The following is an 8031-nucleotide window of genomic DNA, read 5'->3' as shown; positions in this document are numbered from 1 at the left end:
AGAGAGGGCAGATTTTGTCTCCCAGCATCGATCTAGACACACTACTCTGGAGCACAGGACGCCACCAGGTGCAAACTGGGTTTTGAATATAAAAACAATAATAATAGTAAAAACATAGTGGGTCTGAACCATCTATTTAAAAATGGTGTGCCTGGTATTTTTATTTGTAAGTTCTTTATATTAAAGTGCTAATTAAAATTTGAGCCTGGGGCTGGAGAGATGGCTCAGAGGTTAAGAGCATTGCCTGCTCTTCCTAATGGTGCTGAGTTCAATTCCCAGCAACCACATGGTGGCTCACAACCATCTGTAATGGAGTCTGGTGCCCTCTTACATGTGTGTGGTGCAGGCATACACACAGAATTGTATACATAATAAATAAGTATTAAAAAAAATCTGAGCCTGTAAATGGTAGTTTAAAAAAAAGCCAATTAAAGTGATACATATGGGTGGGGAGAAAAGAAAATGAATCTAGAGTGTAGACCGTGCTCCCCGGGGCTCCGAGGTGTGTCGCTGCAGGAGCCTGGCACCTCCATTTATCCTTCTGGTGTCTGCTTCCAGATCCCGGTATGGTGATGTGGCTTTAGCCCATAGCACTGGGCCAAATGATGAGTACTGGCCAAATTTGTAAGCCTGAGAAGCTGAGAATGAAATATGGACACAAAAGTTGCAGGGTGCTTTTATGAAAGGTTGACATCTGGGAATGAAGCAGTATGTGCCGAATTTTGAATTGCCTTCAACAAAACCAGCTTTTGTATACTCTGCTTCCTTAGACTTCGTCTCGGCAATGTTCGGTAACCATTCTGAAAAATTGAGGTTGTCTGAGGTTGTCTGCTTGCTGTTTGACTTTGACTACTTAAAGGAAACAGGAATCAAGGAATATTTTCCCTAAGTTGTTCAAGAGCTTTCTGTAATAGATCTTTAGTTTGTAACAATTTGGCAGGTTAAAAAAAAACCACCATTTATTTGAGACTTATTCAATTATCAATATTGAGTGAATTTTTATTATGTTTCCAAAGTTTCATTAAGAAATACTAGAAAGACCAAAAAAATTATGGAATAATTCTATTCCAAAATGAAAACAGTATGTAATTCTGATAGTTCCCACATAGATTTTTTTTTTTAACTTTGAAGTCAATGTTGTGATTTCTAAAAGTGAATTATATAGTTTGCAGTTTAGGGGTTTGCCTATATGGAAGGCTGTCCTCTCCTTGTAATAATAACAAAAGCAATCTATAATTCAAATTGGAATGCAAAAGGAGCTTAATTTCATACAAGCAAGAATGCATATCGGAAATTAACAACATGCTTATCTTTCCCTTCCTAATTTGGTCGTTTAATATGTGGCTTTATCTGAACTACACTGAACTGTATAAATGCTCATTTTCATTTCACCCTGGAGAGTAATGACTTCACTAAGCAAAACTTGAGGACTTTGGGAGACTGAAAGTTTCTCCTTTTATGAAACGAGAGTTGGAGTGTCTATATCGAAACTTTAACACTCTCAGGTTTTTCAAAAAACATTAATTTTATGCTCATGCTAGATAGCTGTGTCTCCAAGAAAGCTACACACAGCCAAAAAAAAGGTTGGCCTTATCACATTGCAGATGTGTGGTGATGGGCTATCCAGGCCTGTGTGGCAGTTCCACGGGACCTTCAGTGCCCAGCTTCTTTTTTCTCTTCTGCAGCTGAAGACTGCATGTAGATACCCACAATTATCTCACAACACAAGGGTAATTGCCCTAACCCCCACTTCACCCACAGGTTCTAGGAGAAGTAAAAGAGAGTTGATGTATGTGGGGCCTGTATCATTATAACAAGATGTACCAAAAGGCCTTATTGTTCAAATTACAGCCTTTTTCACCTCTATTTGCAACAGAGTGTGAGGAAAATTGTAATTCAACTAGGTGTTGTGCTCCCTAAACGATATCTGAGTTCTGCTGCTAAGAGTAAACAGCAGCTTTTGGATGAAAAGGTAGCAATCAGTCTACATAAGGAAGTCCCCTCCTCCCCACTCCCCGTGATAATCTTCATTTGACTATATTGGCTCTAGTCCTCTACCTAGGGCTATCTTAAACTGGAGTGGGCTGACAAGCTAATGTCTGGAGAAAAGAAAAACAAGAGTGAAGGAGTTGTGGTGAATGCCAGGGAGATACAAAATGGAACTTCATGCCTCCAGTATTCTCTTGGCTTAGTCTTCCCCTCCAGGAAAAGGATTTGGCTAACGGAAGATTCCTGGATTTGATGATTTTTTAACAGAAACCTCTAAACTGTCAAAGGGATGTGAACCATCCCCATTCAGTAACTGAGATGGTCCACAAAACTATCGTCAAGTTTCCTATCCTTGGACACGGTAGAGTTTGGGTTGTGCAGTGACACCACAGGAGGCTTTTCTTGTACATTTCATTAACCTTATAATGACTGAACCCCAGATTTCACAATAGTCAATTCTGGACCCATAGATTATATTATAGGAAGCAGTAGGGTTTTTTCACTTCAGTGATAAGCATTGTGAAGCTGCTTCTTTGTGTGTGTGTGTGTCATTTGTTGTGTGTCATTTGTAGGTGTTTATGTCATAGTGTGCATATGTGTGTTTGTACATACATGGAAGCCAGAGCTTTACATCAGGTATCTTCCTTGATCTCTCTCCACTTATTTTTAAAGATTATTATTACTATTATTATTATTATTATTATTATTATTATTATTATTATTATTGTGTGTGTGTGTGATGTGCACATGAGCTCAGTAGGTATTAGAGCCCTGCTGGAGCTGGAGTTATACAATTGTGAGAGCCACCTAACTTGGGTGCTGAGAATTGAACTCCAGTCCTTTGGAGCAATATGTGCTCTTAACTACTGAACCTTTCCTCTTTCAGGCCCCTCCTGAGTGTGTGTGTGTGTGCGCGCACGTGCGTGCGTGCATTTGAAACAGGATCTTTCACTGATCCTGGAGCTCACTGGTTTACTAAATTGGCAGAACAGTGAGATACAGGGATCCCAGTTTCTCCATCTCCTCCAATCTGGGATTATATATGTACTTCTATGACGAGCTATTTAAGTGGGTGCTGTTTACCCAAGCGCAGGCCCTTGTGCTTGCATCATGAACACTCTCCCAACTAAGCCATCTCCACAGCTCATGAAGGTGTGTACTTTGAGTATATCTTTGACAAATATCTAAACCCTAACACTGGCATTTTAGCCTTCACTTTAAATCTCAGCTCAAACTTTGGTGCATTAAAAACTGGACAAACCAAAACCTGTTCTCTTTGCCTCTCATTTCCCCATGATCCAAAACTTAGCAGCCACTAATCAATTGTGTCTCCTTTTGGGATATTTTGTACAATGGATTCTATATGGTCTTTTGTGTTTGTACTGCTTCTTTCAGTTAGTTAATGCTTTCAAGATTCCTCCTATTTTTTAGTATATACCAACGCTTCCTTCCTTCTTGTGGAGAATCATAGTCTGTTGAAAGGATACAACATATGCTGTTTGTTCATCAGATATGGAACATTTATATATTTATATCCTTTGCTTACTGTGAGTAATACTGTCCTGAATATTTATGTACAAATTCTTGTGTGCATGTATTCTCTTTTATTCCTAGGTGTAACCCTAGTAGAATTCCTGAGTGTCATGGAAGTTCTATGTTTAAGGCTTTAGAGAACTGTCAGACTGCTTTTTAAGTAGCTGTAGCATCTCACATCACTATAAGCCATTCTGACTCCTCTGCAACTTTACAGATGAATTTTGTCTGCTTTGAACCTGTGGCGGTCTTGTGTGTGCTTCTCAGACTCTGTGACTTCATATGCATGCCAGTCTTGCTGTGTCTGGAAGACCCTGTTTCCTCGGCATCGTCCACTACATCTGCCACTTCATCTGCCTTCACTTCCGCAGAGACCCTGCGCCTTGAAAGGAGGGTTTCGAAAAACACATACTGCTTAGGGCCGAGTGCTCCAAAATCTCTCTCTGTGTGTGCATTTTCCAGTTGTGGGTCTCTGTGTTGTTTTCCATCTACTGCAATTAGAAACTTCTCTAATGAGGGTTGGGTGATGCCCTGATCTACGGCTATCACAATGTTGCTAGGAGTGAGTGACATTGTCACAATTTTATTGCTGTGCTCCTATAGCAGAATAATAGTAAGTTTTCCTCTCGGGCCCATAATTCCTCTAGTGTTCAGGCTCTTGGCCACTTTAGGTGTGTCAGGTATGGATCTCATCTGAAGGCGTAGGCCCTAAATCCAGTCAAAAAGTGGCTAGTGGGCCTGGAGGGATGGCTCATCCGTTAAAGGCTAGGCTCACAACCAAAAATATAAAAAGTGGCTAGTGTCTGTGTCTTCCCTGCAGCAGAAATTGATCTCTCTTTTTTGAACTGAGCTGCAAAGACAGCTTAAGCTTTTTGAGGGCCTTTTCTATCAGACATACTACTACCCAGTGGATAAAAGTGGACTTGCTTTCTTCTAAAACTTTCAAGATCTTTACATTTTAATTACTAACCACCTATGGTAAGGTTGACTCTCCGGTCTAACTGGCTTCTTGGCATCAGCAGGAATGCTATTCACAATCAATCTCGATGCCGGCATTTACATTCTAAATAAAATTACATAGGGATCTCAGCTGGAGAGAGTCTCTGTTATTTAGGAAATCAAAAATCTCTTCCCAAAGCGGAAGCCAATCCGAGGGGGAAAGGGCATTTCCTTGGAGAACAGTTAATAGAAAGCTTCTCATTGTCATTTCAAAATGTCAGTTTAAATATGTAAATGATCCATTACCAAACTCATGCCATTGATTATTGATGACTCTTACTGATGGGAGAAACAGAAAGACAGGTATCTCAACGTGAATTTATTTCACGGCAGATGAAAATTGCTATAGGAACACTTTTGGTGGGGCATTCACTCTTATAAACAATGTGTTGGCAGATCTATAGGCATTATAGGCAAGAGGTAGAAATGATGGGCTTCATCCACATAGTCACGTCCTGGTTTCTTCAACTTTGTCTCTCTAAACAGAACTAAGTGTGCTGCTGTTCTAAACCTCCAACTTGCCCCGCCCAGGCCACTCCACTGACACTGGTGTCGTTTTCCTGTAACGTACGACTGAACAGGCATCTCTGAAAATCCTTTAGCCTTTGCCTGTTCTTTGCAGGTAGGTTCAGGCTCCTTGGGGCATTTCATTTAAGGTCTTTGCCTATTGCACAGTGACTGACTTATCTCCACACACGTTCCTCTCACACTCCAGCCAGGCTGCTCCAAGCGCCCTGCTCAGCACAGGAGGCCCTCTGGGAGTGCCCTTCTCCCCACCTGTCTACTCGAGGAGCACTTTCTCATTTTTTCTGGACTTAGTTTCCATGGATCTCTTCTTTTCTGGCCACTTCCCGATGCTGGCTCCTTTCGCAGCCCTATACCAGCACAGCTCATCCTGTTTGGTTCCTTTCTCCACTCGCTCAGAACAGAGATTTACACTCTGGGGCCACATGGAAGCTTCCTGTCAGTCAAACAAAACACACTTCAACTGTTTGAGATCTTTTAGACAAAGGTTGATTTTTTTTAAAAAATTCCATTTAGAATATGTTGAATTATCTATATTTGAAAATACATGTCTGTATTTTGATCTGTTTCAAAATACTATGATGACATGATTCAGTTTTCCTGCGGCGAAATTGTCACGTGTCTTTAATCAGACAGAAACAATTTTCTAATCTTCTAGGTCTTTTCCTATCATGTGTTCAGGGTGGAAATCCTTTGACTTGATGAGTTATCAATATGAGTTCAGGATTTTAGTGGCAGCATTTTTTATAGGAAGGCTCACTGTTTCAGTTAGTCTGCACTGGACAGCTGTTTGGTGTATGGTCATGACCTAACCTTGATGGACCCATACATTCTCTCCACCAGTAGTTATTTTTCAATAGCCTTAGAGTTGGCAGCAAAGACTGTTTCCAAAAGCATTGAGCTACTGGCTAGAATTCCTTCCTTCCTTTCTTTCGTTCTTCCTTTCTTTCTTTCATTTTAGAGACAGGATTTTTCTGTAGTTTTTGGTGTCTGTCCTGGAACTAGCTCTTGTAGACCAGGCTGGCCTCGAACTCACAGAGATCCACCTGCCTCTACCTCCCAAGTGCTAGGATTAAAGGTGTGCGCCACCACCGCCAGGCTAGAATTCCTTTCAATTCGTCCCTAGAAATGGTATATGAGGTAGAAGAGTCTCTGAAAGAACTCCTAGCTTTGTTTATAGTCATCAGAATTCAATAGATGGTTGCCTATATCATTCAGAGTATATGAAGTGCAAAGTAAATTCTCAAATCAAGATTTTTACCTCACCTTTCACAGACTATCTTCTGATATATATTGAAATCACAGTATGTTTTAATTCGTTTATTTTTATTTTGTGTACATTGGTATTTTACCTGTGGGTGTATGCATGAGGGCATCAGATCCCCTAGAACAGGAGTTACAGAAAGTTGTGAGCTGCCACAAGGGTGCTAGGATTCGAACCCAGGTCCTCTGGAAGAGCAGCACTGCTCTTAAGCACTGAGCCATCTCTCCAGCCCCTCACAGTACATTTTAAAGTAGCAAGTTAATGTAATTATAGAATAAAGGAACTTGTCCAATATAAATTTGTAGGGTCTCAATCTCTACTTAGCTTTCTTCCCCTACTAGAGTGTATATTCATCAATATATGAATATAGCAATACTGTCTTGGTAATTGTCACACCACCTGATGCCATCCCTGTGTATATAGACATGTTAAGTCAACATTGAATGAGAAGATGGACTTACGCTTCAGTTTCTGGAATCTCGGGTGTCCCTACATGGTTGCCGATGACACGAGAAGCTGGAGTTCTAGTCTGATAATAAAATATTTCAGGATACACTTAAATGCAAGCTCAAAGGTAATTTTATTAGAGTTTAAAACAAAACAAAATCAAGAAACCCAGGTTGGACTATCTGCGAATCTCAGCAGTTGCTTGCAGGAGGCAAATGGTGGAAAGAAAAAGCTTTGCCATTTGAGTTACTGGTATCAAGGGCCACCACATAGTGTGTGTGTGGGGGGGGTGTTAAAGAATAATACAGCCCAAAGTACTAGAAAAAGCACATTTAGGTTCAGGGCAGTCTCTGAAACAAAGAGATAGAAAGAAAGGAAGGGAGAAAGGCGTACCTTTCTGAAGGGCGAACCAATCCAGTTGCTGTGTGCACCCATGTGCTTTGAAGTCATTGGGGGATGTTATTAGTCTGCAGAGGATGATTCTGCAGCGTGGGTGTGGGAGCCAGTTCTAGCCCCAGAGCTTTCCTTTTTGTTGAAACTGCTGTCTACAAACTACGTGTTTGTATAAATATATACAATATATACAGGTAAATAAAATAGAAGATAGCAAGCTGCACTTGTCCCAGGAGTTCTGCTGGGATTTGTGGGATCTGACAAGCTCTATAGAAGCTGGGTTTTAATATGACCCACTCCTGTGCGGCCCTGTTGATGCAGTACCAGTGGGGGTGACGAGCATTCTGCAGGCTCACACAGTCCTCCTAGTGCTGTAAGTGCAGAGGGGAGGTACTTAGATTTTAGTTGTCTGGTCAGCCTGAGGTGCCTGTGTGTGTTGTGAGTGATGGGGCCGCAGTGGGGAGTGGGGAGTGTGGAGAACATTGATAAGAGAAGTCACGGAAAAAGAGATATCAATCTCATTAACCCAAATGTTAGTTAATAAAAGCATAAGTAGTCATGGCCTTACTTCTGTACATTGTCAGAAATTCCAAAGGCAAGAAAATCTTGTAAGATTTTTCCTAAACCACAATGATAGTAAGAAAAAAAGCTAAGTTACAAACACCTGGGGAGTTTTGTTTCCTGAAAACCCAATAATAGTTTGGAGATAGACACTTCGGGTATTTAGGACTCTTATAAGCAGCTGCTTAGCCTATTGCTTCAGTTACTTCTGTCCTTAGTAATATTGTGGGAACAGAGCAAAATACTCCAACTCAGTTCCTTGTGCTAGGCTATGTATTTCTCTTTCCTTCCTCCTCCCTCTCCACCACTCTGTATGTAGG

At 41.0% G+C, this 8031-nt stretch overlaps 1 pseudogene; it reads right to left on the bottom strand.

The window, feature by feature from the left end:
* Positions 1-468: 468 nt before the first annotated feature.
* The window catches only part of LOC102001000, an 18739-nt pseudogene continuing 11176 nt past the window's right edge, over positions 469-8031 (bottom strand).

Source organism: Microtus ochrogaster, chromosome 18 (assembly GCF_000317375.1).
Source record: "Microtus ochrogaster isolate Prairie Vole_2 chromosome 18, MicOch1.0, whole genome shotgun sequence".
Lineage (NCBI taxonomy): Eukaryota > Metazoa > Chordata > Mammalia > Rodentia > Cricetidae > Microtus > Microtus ochrogaster.
Note: the sequence above shows the minus strand (reverse complement) of the source record. Positions and strands in the feature narration are given on the sequence as shown.